At 39.3% G+C, this 14,398-nt stretch overlaps 1 protein-coding gene across 14 annotated transcripts in view; it reads left to right on the top strand.

The window, feature by feature from the left end:
* Positions 1-495: 495 nt before the first annotated feature.
* LOC139754724 (uncharacterized) overlaps positions 496-14,398 on the top strand; it is a 115,339-nt gene continuing 101,436 nt past the window's right edge. For 7 of the 14 annotated variants that reach the window (XR_011713950.1, XR_011713940.1, XR_011713938.1 and 4 more), the window contains exon 1: positions 496-654. The gene's annotated coding sequence lies outside the window, so the exon portion shown is untranslated. Of the gene's footprint in view, positions 655-3,381; positions 3,523-14,398 lie in introns of all 14 variants that reach the window. The other 7 variants (XM_071672545.1, XM_071672501.1, XM_071672425.1 and 4 more) reach the window with 3 other exon arrangements.

The following is a 14,398-nucleotide window of genomic DNA, read 5'->3' as shown; positions in this document are numbered from 1 at the left end:
AGAAATCAGCATCGTATCCCAGCACTTGATTACCCAGGCAAGAGTGATGTACAGGCCAATGGCCTCCACAATGCGAAACTATTTAGAAAATATAAGTGTACATGATTTATAATATACACAATTTGTATATCAAATGTTCTGGTCCATATGTCAGCTGTAGTATATACAACCCTTTGGAGAATACAGTTGTAGGCATAGTGCATCACTAAGCAATAGATACATAAGAGAAAACAAGGGAAAAACTGGCAAGACCATGTCATGTTAGTCATACAATTTTAGGAAAAAAATGTGTTGAGCGAAAATGCACTTTTAAGTTATGTGTTACTATGTATATATATATATATATTTTTAATCAATTATAACCTATAAAATGTATTATACAAACCAATAATGTGTAGAGTAAATGGTTTCCAGAGGGAAGTACGATGCTCTTCTGCTGATGATCGCGCATGAGCAGTACAGGAGTCGTCTCCTTATGATCTTATCTGCTGATGGTCAATGTGTTGTGAGGAGAGTGAGGTGACGGATGTGTAACCTATGGAGATACTGAAATATTTTATTTGAGTGGCTTCGCCATTGTCCTGTGGCACATTCCGGGCCACACGCACCAGCTGCTGCAGTTGACATTAAGAGGAACGTCGACTGTAGCTACAGGTAAGCCATTGTCGTCTGGTGATGTATGGTGGAGATGGAGGGGTTTGGATGGGAGGTCGTCGATAATCTCATAAAGATGCTGAGAGGTTTCTTCGGTTATGGTCTATGGATTGTAGGGATAGTAGACGTCTCTGAGACAAGGTAAAGAAGCCATGGCTGTTAGATAGCGGCTGAGTGAATGAGTGATGTGATATTAATGATTTAATCGTGAAGTGGAAGAAGAGATTGTCACATACAAACTTGTAGCTACACTTACCGGCTGCTGGGGATTGGCTCGTACCCAAAGACACTGGCAGACCTGTGAAGACACGGAGACGTCTTGTCTCCACCACTAGACACGACTCAGATAAGTAACTGAAATGAGAATGAGGTCAGTCATTGGCTTAAACATCTGTTTGATTATAGCTGCCTATGATTAGTCATGCAACTTCATGGACAATACACAGACTTGGGTATATTTAATGAAGATTCCATTGTCTGTGGTTAAGGAATGCTGTTCTGCCAGCATCACATACGGGAATTGGCTGGATTAGCTCGGCATGGGTATTGAGTGATTGTGTCCTATACAATAATAGGTGTGAATTGTACTTTATTGATCAATAGTGGCATTACATTAGGGAAAATGTGCGGTTAATTAGATTTAAAGTAGTTATAACGCATGTAAAAACATGAAGAAAACCTGTGAAAACTTGGCCGAACTTTCGTAGCTTTTTAGATTTATTAAATTTTCTTTAATATTGTTGTTGAAATACACTAGTTATACCTGGTATTGAGCACCGCTAGCATGGTAATAGATGTGAGTAACCAGATAGGAGCATGTGATCCCAGCTGCAGATGAATGTAATATTGGTATGTTTTTGCCATAAACTTTGCTACATTGTGAATATTTTAAGTTTTGATAATGTTTTGGTTGTACAGTACTTCATTTTGATTGATTTACTTCATAATGGGATCTTTTCCACACAATGAGATTCTGATATTTCTTCAGGACACCTGAACTCTGTTTGCCACTCAAATCAGAGAACTATACGACAGAAAAGCTGTTAGATATTGAAAGACAAGTTATATGAATGAGGATTCATAATCCTACCCTCTTAAATGATTAGTAACAGCAGCATGAATGATTTCATGAGTAAAAGAGAAATCATGAACGTAGAACTTGCATCCACTACACATACTGGATAGAAGCTGAAGCAGAATGTAGCCAACTGAAGTGCTTTTGATGGACATGTTACATGGTATGCCATAATAGAAGAACTTACAAATAGCTCTTACCTTATTGTGTAGGATACACCTCGGTGGTGATGAGGAGAAATTTTTGACTCGCAGTAATGCACCACAACTTCTTGGCAAAACTGAACCAGTATATGAGATTTAGTGATGTTTAGCTCATGCACCAACTCCTGATTTTTTCTTTTAACACCAGGAAATGCAGCTGTGTATGAATGGGACTCTTATTTTATGCAACAGCAAATGGGACTTTTCAAAAGGGATCTTTAATTGCTGAGCAGTAAAACCAACACTCCACATACCTTCTCTTCTTGCCCCTCGTCACTTTATTGCATTAGAAAATAGATTTTCTTTAACTTTAATGGTAGCCTGGCATTTTTGATGTACTGGTTTGTTATCAGGTTTTGATAGATTATGCAAGACTAGGAAATCATGAAGGTCCTATGGATTAAGCCAAATAGACCCCGAATATTGTCATTGCAGGTGCTGCTTGTGATATGTCATGAGCCTAAGTACGACTGGCAAAGATTTAGAAGTACAGAATTAGTATGGGGTGTTCTTGACCAAGCTTTAGAAAAAGTGATCAAGTATATTTTCAATTATTTTGAACAAAGAATCTGGCATATATCGAGGGTCAGACAAAATCTAGTATTATCAGCAAAAAGAAATGCAAAAATGCATAGAGAGGATATAGGCCAAAAGACTTTAGAATACAAAAATTTAATTAAAAAGAATTATAGGGATATCAGATTTACATATTTCTTAAAATGTTTTGAGAATAAATTAGGTGTTGTCATGTCTGTATGTGATTGAGGTAAACAATCGGAAGGTGGAAGAAGATTTAGAAAATTGGAATTTGTTTCATACTAAGGAAGTGTGTGTGCCTCAAATTTTTACGTGATGGATTAATATAAATCACATGTTCCTAAGTATATTTTATATAATTTTGATGACATTTATTTGTTTTATACATTATACCATACAGTTTCCTTATCCTTCACAACCTTTTTCATTTTTGATTAGGTAATCAAAAGATAAGATAGATTGGTTCTCTACAGTTATTTCTGTCATCACAGTGAATTATGTAAACCACCATAAATGAATGTAGCTAACCATTTCCTAAAGCTCGTTTCAAATCAGAGCTAAAATGGACTTAAACACACCTCTTATCACCTCCAAATGATGCATTGCAGCTGTTATGATGTTCCTAGAATACTACTTTAATATTGAAGAACAAAATCAGTCATTGTTCAGAGCTAATATTAGTGTCTAGCTAATCTAGACAGTTGCTTCAAATTCAGGGCATGTGTACTTATTTATCATTATTTTGATTTGTTTGTTTCATTTTAGTCTGTAACAATACAAGATTTGAGGTATATCCGTCTTACAGTTAATCTAAGGTGATGTATTTATGTACTGTTGCTTCATTATTTTAGGACAAAACTACTCAAATTTGGTTATCTTGAGACTCAGAACCCTTATTACATTTATTTTTAGGTGCGGTGTTCATGTGAAAAACTCCAACAACTGGAATTTTGAGTTTCTCACAGAATAGGCAGAGCTTTAAAGTTAAGAGAAATACTGGAGATACACATTTTGAATGCATGAAAAGAGACCATGCTCCAGACCTGAGCTACAGTAAGAGAAGAGTAAAATAACATAGTCAGTCCTAACCTATGAGTAATGTAATGTACCTTGATATAGCAAAATGAAACCTAACCTAGCCAAAGCTTAGTTTAACGTATGTTGAAGTAATGTAGTATTAACCTAGGAATACCATTATATACCTGTGAAATATTACCTCCTTTTTTAGGACCATAACTGTATCCATTAGCCAAACTTTATTTTATGAATTTTAACAGTTTTACCAACCCCTCCAATTTTTACCTTAGAGTCACATTAATACACAAGTACTTCATGTCGAAGCCATATCAGTTGATCATAGTACATTTCCAGATCCTCAAGTCTTGTGTCACATGCAAAAACGTGTTTTTGTGATGCAAATACTTACAAGAGAACAGTTGTTTCTCTGTGCTATGCAGATGATTCTTTTCAAAAAAGTTTGGTGTCCTTTTCGTGCATCGTTGCTTTAAAAAGCAAAGTTTTGCAGATTATGAGCAACCTACTTTGAAAATTTTGATACAGTTGTTGGAAGTATCAAACTGCAGTCCCAGGAGAGGTGGGCAAGTCTCTCTTTGTCTAATAATACCAGTACTGTATATTTACCGAAATCAGGAAGTTTCCACTCGCAGCCATCACCAACATGACCCATGCTTAGATCAAAGAGTTCGTACACGTATCATGAAACAAAGGAATTAAAACAGCAACAGACTCTTTGGCCCTTTTGAGTGTGTTTGTGATAGTGGAAAATATCAGAAACTCACAGATTAGTGTGGTAAAAGTAAGAAGGTACACATATAACTCATAGAGAACAACCTGCAAATTGTGAGTGAATATTGATAGTAAGTTGGGAATAAAATGTTTCCATTATTTTTATAGATACTTAGTGAGCCTTAATTCCATTAGATCAAATGCTAGAGCATTGATTAGCAGTCCTAAAAAAATGAAATGGGTCTCAAACGATAAAAAGGGGGAGAAACATAAAACAAAAATGTTTGGAAGCACTTGGAAATGATGTTTTTGTTTATATATGAAAAATAAGAACATATTTGTTGCATGTATGCACACTGTTATATCAGAATGTTTATGTGTTTTGCACCTACAAAAGAAACCTAAATGTATTTGATAAATTTTTCATTGCTTAACTAGTGAGGAATTGCAAAGTGTACATTACCATTACTAATATGATATGCTCACTCGAAATAAGTATTCTTAAGGATATATTGTATCTGTTTTAGCAGGTAAACTTTTTTCCTCTTCCACAATGTCACTTTCCTTCTTAATCATCCGCACTATTTTTTGATATCTTTTCACACAGAGAACCGAGACCCATTAATGGGCCATGGTGAAACTAAGATTCAGAGATGAGAATTCTTTTTTTAATAGGTCATTTATCACTGAGTATCAGCAAAACAAAAGAAAGATATTTAAGGTGCCAAGAGGTCATCTTGGGTAAAGTGTGTGGAGGATAGCAGATGCAGTACCAAGTTTGAAAAAATGTGGAGAGTAAAGAGGTTGTTTAGAAAGTATTCTCATACTATTTTGCCTTGATGTAGTAATCAAGGCATTAAAATAAATGACCTGTCCATTGTAGCTAATATTCTTGTCAAAAGTTTGTCCTTCATGTCTAGTGTCAGCAGATTTAGTTGGGAGTCCCAAGAATTCTTATTGGACAAAAAGAGACTTTTCACAGATGTCTCCTTTCATAACAAAGGCTGTTATGAGTTATTTCATATGAAGAAAATATCAGCTTTATCACTCCCTGAAAGAAGTGCTCCAGGAGATGCTAAGTGTGCTACAGTGTGGTTGGATGGTATTCTCTGTTCATATCATTCTTAACCCTAGCATTGCTTTGACTAGTTGTGTTTGCAGAATAATGGAAAGATGATTAATGATAAGATTGGTTTGGTTCTCTGAAAGAAATTATTGTATTGCTCCACTTCATTATGGTTTAGAAAGCTTTGATCCGTCACAGAGCTCGTAGTACAAAATCAGTTGACGTTCAGAAAGGACTTGTTAATTGTCATACAACATCACTGTTCTTTGATTAAGAGAAGGCTTATGCTACTACATACATCAGTATTCTTTGATTAAGAGAAAGCTTATGCTACTACTTAAAGATTTGGTATCATTTGGCATTTCCATGAAAAATGGGCCTTAGGAGCAGATTATTGCAGTTTATACAATAGTGTGTGAAAGACAATTAAAGGTGAGGGTTGGTAGTAAGTATTAAAGAGAATTCCTTTAGGAAGATGTGCTGTAGGTCTGCATATTAGATGTTCATTGGTTCATTGCTGCTGTTAACTTTGTTATTAACACTATTCTAGGGGATGTCAGATTATCTCCTTTCTATTGATGATTTGGCTGTCTGTTGTATATCAGCATCTGAAGTTGCTCTGAGACACTTGCAAGTTGCTGTTGCCAAGATTACTGATTGGATAGAGACTCAGCATTTGATTTCTTTGAACAAAAACTGTAGCTTTACATTTTACAGTGTCCTCAAGAAAAGTCTGCCCCCACATATTTTCAAAGGTGATATGTGCTTAAGGCTTATGGTGGGTACAAGGTGAAATCGTTGTACATCTAGTCTCTGTGACTACTGCATCTAATGATGTGAGCACCAGCCGCCTAAGTGTGCCGTCTTTAGGGAAGGATGTTCTTTCTTTAGACCTAGTTGCCACTACATTTTGAGAATTTCACTTTTGGGCACTGTAGTTCTTTCACCTGTGCCTCAAGATGGTTGGCTCTTACCTTTTTAAAGAGGAAAAGACTGAATTCTTGCCTGAAAGCAATAAAATTTGGGTGTGCATGAGATTTCTAGGAGCAGGGCACTCAGGATGCACCACTAGGCATAATAGCATTTTGATTCTTTGATATGAAATATCATGATGCAGAGTTTAGCGAGCTACCTTATTTACTGCAGAAGTATATGCTATTCAGGCTGCACTTGAATTAAGTGATCAGTCTCCCCTTTGATCGTAAAAGTGTAGAATCCTGCCGGTGTCCTGGACATTTGGTATCTGATATTAAGATTGCAGATGCAGAGGCTAAAATAGCTATATCTAGCAGTCTACTGTGATAGTTATACCATACATTAGGAGCAGAATATATGATTATGATTGATATAAGTGGCAAGCGAGATGGGCTTTGGAAGGCCTAAAAATAACAAACTACAAAGGATAAAGAAAGGTTTTTAAGTGTGGTGCTCCTCCTTCAAAAGGACTTCCTATTATGAGATGGTCATACTCGGTTAATCCTTGTTCATCTAAAAAGAGGAGACCTGCCTCAGTATGTAACATCTGCAGTTGCTAAATTACCGTTGAACATATAGTAGCAGAATAGCAACAAATCAGAGTATCTGGGTCAATTATGAATTGTATAATGACTAAAGAAAGAATCTAAGTATTGGAGAAATAGATTAATGTTAGTGTAATTAGACAGATGAATTTTTTAAAGGAAATTAGATTTTGATATAGATAGTCCAAAATGTTTAGATATTCACAAAGCCAAAATATTAACCTGTGTAAATTGTTTTAAGTTTTTAGATACCTTTTTCATTCATAAAAGCTTTCTAAATCCTACAAAACTAACTGTTCCACCCCAGCATCAGACCATGACCACAATGGCTCAGCACCTAATATCATAACGATATCTCAACACATAACACAGGGCAGCAGAAAACAGCCAGATGGAGGGGTGTACAGTCAACTTTAGTATGCCTCTGTATTGATCTTGTTTTGATGCTTACACTGACCCACATGCTGAGCCTAATGACACCGACTTCAGAGACAAATCCTTGGTACCATCTTGAAGATTATGACAAAATCAAAGATTATGACTGAAAATCAATGACCTAGGGTTAATGGTTACACCTTAAACTGCTTAAAGTAACTTGTTTAATGGTCACATCTGTATAAAAGAAACTGAGACTGGTTTTATGCTGTCTGAATGGTCAAAGCATAATGACAAGACTTGTCATGTATAGTCTCACCTTTTTGATAAGTGAATGACTTGAACATGGGAAGATAACAAACTAGGGTTTCATTAAGTTTATCTTTAGCTACATTTGCATGTGGATGTAAGGCACTCAGTGATGAAAGGAAATATGTTTTTTACAAAAATTATGCACCCAATGGTCTTCCTTTGTATGAGATTTTGGAAATCCAGATAAAAATCTGGATAATTCTAGTCAAGATCCCAGGAAAACCATTTAAGGAGGTAACCCTTAGGTAATCACATGTTAAGTTTGGTCAGTTCAGCAGAATGTTCTGATAAGATAAAGGAATAGAAATCTACTTGTTTTTATTAAGATTAGAATAACTTAAAAAATCTGTTTGCATTTTTTTATGCATACATACAGTTTTATGTTGGTCCATCTGCCAACTTTACAAATGTTTATGGTTACTGGATGATGAGTGTACAGACAAAAGTTTCATGATTACAGCTTAGTAAACAAAATGTCCTAAAAAACTGTGAGACCAGATTAGAAGCTGTAAGCTCTTTTGTTTGTATAATTTGCTCAAGTTATACAGGGGTCTAACCTGTCTTTTTTTTTTTTTTTTCTTAAGTATTGTTCGTACATCTGGGTTCTTATTAGACAAACTCTAGTCAAAAGCTCTGACTTATCACCTCTCCTAATCTGACCTTAAAACCTGACCCTCTTGTCATAAGCCACAGTGTTGGTTCACTTTCCCCTCTTCCATAGATATTACTTTAGTCCGTTTCTAAGAGCTGGCTGTTTGTGTGCCCCTGCTATTAATTAGACCACGTAATGGTAAACTACAGTCTCATGTCATTTGTGACTGTTGGCAACTCAAAGGTAGGCTATTGTGATGTTTGTTGTCTCCTGAAAAGTTTTCCCTTTCCCTATTTTTCATCAACCTGCCCCTTTTAAAAAGCAGACTTTTCAGTTTCTTCCAAAAGGCGTGCATGGGACATAGCGAATTGGAATGATGTGGTACATGGGTCGATGTGGTGTTAGTGGACTGAACCAAGGCATGTGAAGCTTCCAGAGGAAAACAACAGGTTTATTCTATAAAAGTGCAAGAGACAATGTACAAGACTGTAAAGTTATGATATGATGGTAGTATGTCACCCCTGATGCTGTGCCTCCTTATTCCCACAAAGCACCGAGCAAGCTACACAAAAGGTTACTTTGATTCTTGCCCTAATAGCACTGTCTGCTTATGACACTTTTCTAGGTCCTTGGCAGTGTTGGACTGCCAGGCTAGGCCATAAGCAGACCACGGCCACACGACATTGCCCGGTGCGGGGGAAAATTTTGATGGTGCCATGGGAAACCATGAATACTCAACTTGATGCCATGGTTAGTGAAATAGTATACAATATTTTAAGCATTTATGCTCAAAACCATGGTAAGCAAAATGCCTCTGTACTTAACTACTTGAAATTTTGTACCACACATGGCAGTATTGACAGAAAATCACATATTTGAAAAGAAAAAAAAAATTGCAATATTCCTCTTTTCCTCATTTCACTGACGATGTAAGTGTGCTAGAAAGGAAGAAAACAATCGAAAAGGATGAATCAAAATAGATATAAAAGGATGTGCATCAGCTTCTTATGATAAATGCAAAATTCATTTGTCTCAGAAGAAATAATTAGTATTTTGTGAAAAAGCACCAGCTCCCAAATAGCATGTAAATAATTACACTGGGCTGCTATTCTGGAAGACTATATGTTTATTGTGCATCATGCATGAAATCGGTATGATCACTCTGATGCTAGTAAGGTGTTGCAATCCATTTCCATTTTTGAGGAATTTGTTCAGACCATGAAAGATTTTTATTTCGTATCAGTTTTCAATTGGATTTTTTCATACCTGGCAACTTGAGAAGAAATTTGTATGTTTTCAGTGAGGAAAGGTGTCAATGATTGGTTTCAGAGAGCTCTCCAGTAATTGCCAATAATATTGTTATTATTATTATTTCATACATCATTTAGTATGGGATCTCGGGTTGACCACAAATCATTAGCTGACTGGTCCTTCCGTTTGTGTGTACTGAAGTTGTTCATAGAAGGCTGCATCCACAAGGGTATCTGTTTACTCAAGTGTAGCAGAGCGCCATTGGAATCAATCTATATATTTCATATCCTGCCTCAAGTTAGAGTCCATGTGCATTTTATGCCCTTCTGGCTGGCCACACATGGAAATTAAGACAGTATGAGTCCATGAAACATCTTGGAGGCTTTACTATCCCGGTGGTGCTTATGATATAATTGTTTCACAATTTCTAGTAGCTCACCATAATTAACTTTGTCAAATGTGCTTGAAAAATTTAGAAAAAACTGGGTCCATTCTCTTTGTGTTAAAAGTGAATTATGGTGAGCTAGTAGATTGGTTGTTTGTGAGGTAGAAGAAAAAGGGGACAAGAGGGAAAGAGTGGTTGAAGGAGGGAGAGATAACTGAGATAAAGGATGGAGAGGGGGAGGGAAGAAAGGAGGAGAGAGTGAGAGGAGGTATAAGAGAACTAAGCGGGTTGAACAGAAAGGGAAGGCAAAGGGAAGGGAGGTAGCTAAAGATACATTGGAAGGAAAGAGTGTTTAAGTAGATGTAATGAAGAGAAAGTGATGATGGGAGAGGAGTGGGAAGGAAGGAATACAGGAGGAGAGGGAAGAAAGATGGGGTTGGGTAGATGAGAGTGGGAGGATGTGGAAAGGTTAGTTCTGGGAGAAAAAGGAGGAGAGATACAAGGAAGGGGATGAGAAGCCTTATAGCATTAGATTAACTGGTGTGGGGACTGGTGCCTTTGCCAGCAGCACTTGAGCTCCGGCCTTGATGTTTGGCCTCCCTGGCACTTGCCTGGGGTGAGGGAGGACATGGCTCAACCAGGAGCTCGTATACACCATAGCCAGATACCTGCCAGCCAACACCATACCTTGCGACATGTAATGCCTAACTTTATTTGACATGAGGTAGGAATGAGGGACTGGAGGTAGGGGTCGTGGGACAAGGCAGGGCTGAGGAAAAGAATGCGGGATACTCAGGGACAGGAGGTACTGGAGATGGACAAGAGGCAGGGTTGTGTGACAGGAGGTTAGGGGTGAGGGATTGGAGGCAGGGCTTGGGGACAGAAGCAGGGCTGTAAGTACGTGGGACGAACAGATAACTGGAGACCTGATGGTCTATATCGAAGTTGTCAGTAAAAAAGAAAAGAAAATATTAATCTTAGTGGTAGAAATAGGATCGCCGAGCAGAAGGCACCTCACCCACTACCTCTCCCTCTGGCTTAGCTGCCTGTGGAAAAGAAACGAGCAAGTAATACCATGCCGGATAGTGAAGACACTGCTTTGGTAATTCTGTAGGAAAGTGTAGACTGAACAAAAAAATCCCATAACTTTTATGGCATCTGATCTGTGGCTGGATGGAGAACAATATATATATATAGATATATCAGTGGTAAGTTGGCTCAGTGATTATGTCGCTAAAGTATTTGTCCAGCTTCTTTATAATTGACAAACTTTCCCGCTTGGCTTATTGTTTCTGGTCACTAGGGACTCTTAAGGTGAAGAATTTTTTCGTTTTATGAAATTCTCAAATATTTTGGTCTATTCCCATTTAGTTTCCTCAGAATCTGCGCATACAGTTTTTGTTAGAATAATTTTGAATCTGATTAAAGGCTTATTTCTGAATGTTTGGATTAGTTACCATGATCGAATTTGAATACGCATAATTTTAACTTAGATCAGGTTTGGTGACCAGATCGGAACGGTATACCTCAAATAAGGTCTAGCCAGGGCCATTGTTGAGTGAGTATCGTCTCCTTTGTTTTGCTGTTTTATCTATGAAGCCTAAATTTACGTCCGCTTGGCATCGTTCACTATGCTGATAATTATAATCACTCTAAGGTTCTTTTCTTTAGCTTCTTGCGATGGTTTAACAAGCATTTTGTACTCATGATGCTTATTTTTGGTACCACAGTGAACAACGTTGCCTTTTCCTCCACCACTGTATCTAAATTGAATCTTCAGGTAGTCTTCGTTTATATTTACCCAGTTTTGTGTCGTCGGAAAATGATCAGATTCTGCTGGTCAGACCCGTGTCTGTAGGTCACTGGTGTATACGATGAAAGGTATGGGTTCTTAAGGGACTGAGCCGTGCGTGTAACTCTGTTAACAGACTCACAAGAAGCCAGTCAGGTGCTTCCCCATTTACTACTACCACTCTCTGCTTCCGCGGAGGAAGCCAGTCGGCCGCTCTCCACGCGTAGATTCCCTCTACCACGTCGTCGCTTTGACTGAATTTAGCAGTCTGCTGTGTGGCTTTCAGTCGATGGTTTTACGAAACTCTGGGCATATAACATCGGAGGGTATTTTGGAGTCCCAGTTGTTGTATGTATTTTAGAGCCCCAGTTGTCATATACATTTTGGAGTTGTATTTGTCATATACACAGGAAAAAATCAGTGAAACGTGATGGCTTATTCTGGGAACCATGTTGATGGACTGTTATTAATTTAGTTACGAATTTTCCGAATTTTGTTGTATGTAGAACTTTACCCAGAACCGAAGTGAAGACGAGGGTGCATACTTCGAAGGAAATTTCCTGTCTCCGTTTTTGAAAATGGGTGTTTCTATTGCGTAGCTTTCAGCCTTAAGAAACTCTCTCTTCCTGCAATGATTTGTTGAATATTGAGCTAATTGCTGGCTGGCCTCTTACAGTACTCCTGGGGGGGGGGGGGATATCGTCTGGACCAGTTGCTTCGTTCGGACTTAGTGGATTAGGATATTTAATTAGTTCGTGGTTTTGATTGTTCTCAGTGTACTATATAATTGTAGGTGCCCACAACTGCGTTTTGTGGCTGTGGTGCATGCGACGGACAGGAGACGGTGGTTGGGGGAGAGGGCGAGGGATAGGAGGCAGGGTGAGGGATAGGAGGCATGGCTGAGGGACAGGAGGCAGGGATGAGGGACAGAAGGAAGGGTTTAGGGACAAGAGGAGGGGATGAGGGATAGGAGGCTGATAGGGAACAGAGGGCAAGGCTGCTGGGTAGAAGGCGAGGGTGAGGGACATCAGGCAGGGCTGTAGGACAGGAGGTAGGGCAGGACTGTGAGGCCGGGGGTGGGGGAGGGTTGGCTAGCATGGAGGGATGGAGGGTTGCCAGGTAATCAATACATGGACGCCGGCACACGGTTCCCTCCACTACCACCATCTCCACAGACGGCGACGCCGACGGTGCACAGTCCTGCCTGGCCTCAAATGCTTCCTTCCCTATCCATACCTACGTCGCTCCCTGTATGCACTCGAGCTCAACGGTAGGGCCCATGGCTATAATGTGCTGGGCCTTCGATGGCCGCTCTTTCGTTCCCTTGTGGCTCTTCCTCTTGGTGTGATGTTATTGACACCATAGGACTAACTTGCTCTCGATAACAATCTCATTAGGTGTCCTAGTTGTAAGGAACCCTGGTCATGTGAGAGTTGGAAGGGATCCCGGTCCTGTGAGTATATTTCTAGGTAATGTTTACATAAAGTGCTAAGAATGACTACCACCGTCTTTCAGTGTTTACGAAGACAGCATTCTCTTGCTTGTATAAGTTTCACTCAGCGTAACATACACACACATATGAATACGTGTAACACACACACACACCCACTCACACATACGGGTATATATATATACGCACGAGTGGGCATGAGTGCACACATACATAAACGTAAGTACATACATGCTCAACAGCTTGTAAGATGCGCCATAAATTTGCTCACTTACACACACACACACACACACACACACGGCTCTCATACAGCCACCCACAGCACTCACACAGGCATCATATGCTCCCGCCAGAGCACCACAACCCATCTCGAACAGACACAGACTAGACGGCTACAGAAATATAGAGACGTCTACTAGACATATACACACACTGAGCTGCAGGGGTTAAGCACGCAAACATGCGCACATTTTCGCATGTTCTCAACAGACGTCTGTGCACAAAGGCACGCAGGCAAAAATGTTACTACACGTGCACATGCGCGAAGGCGCTCATGCTTGCAGGCGAGCACAGGCGATCTTGTTTCCGGTTTTGATGTGGATTTGTCAGCAGTGACCTTTTAAGTTTAGGTAAGTAAGGGTTAGCTTGAGGGGCGCGTTGCGGGCAGGGATGTGTGCTGTGGTTGGGAGGGCGAGGGATAGATTCGTTTATATAGTTGGGGTGGTGGACGTGGAGACAGACGCTGGTTGTGCAAGCTGATACATCACTCGCCTCCTTTATAGTTATTAATTGTTCGTCCCCCCAAAAACCAAGTCGTGGTTCGGAAAATGAACGAAACAATAAAGAAGCAATATGTACGTAAGTCCTGGTGAGTAATTAAACAGGAAAAGGGTCTCCCTTCCTCTCCATAAGAGAAGGCGCCCACTGGATAACTTGGCAACTCGTAAATCGCTTGGGGGGAACGTCAGTATCTCCCTTACTATATCAAGTTTTATTTCTGCCTTTGAAACTCTTGTGGAGTGTATATAAAATTGCAAGTACAGAGGCAGTGTGACGCGTAAGAGATATACGTAGCCTAAAAGCCAGATATATCAGCATGAATAGACCGTGGATAGAAGAATGATGGCTCAAAATCGAACTAAGCAACTCGTATGTCATGTTTTATTTACCATTGCAACAAAGGGATTTAAGGATACGAACGCGAATCATAGGAGGGGGTGAATTGAAGTGAAGACAAGGAAGCAGGCGCAGGAAAATAAAAGATAAGGGAGCACTTCGAAGGCAAAGCATACCGTAGGTGGTGTGTGTGATTGGTAGGGTTCACAAATACCGTTGAAATGGCCGAGGTGATGTTTGGGGGAATTGTAGGAAGAAAAGTTCACTGTGGTGTGGGTGGCTCGGAAGTAAAATCAGTGCTGTAGAGTTGTATTAAGGAGAAAC

This window comes from Panulirus ornatus, chromosome 2 (assembly GCF_036320965.1).
Source record: "Panulirus ornatus isolate Po-2019 chromosome 2, ASM3632096v1, whole genome shotgun sequence".
In the NCBI taxonomy this organism is placed as follows: Eukaryota; Metazoa; Arthropoda; class Malacostraca; order Decapoda; family Palinuridae; genus Panulirus; species Panulirus ornatus.
Note: the sequence above shows the minus strand (reverse complement) of the source record. Positions and strands in the feature narration are given on the sequence as shown.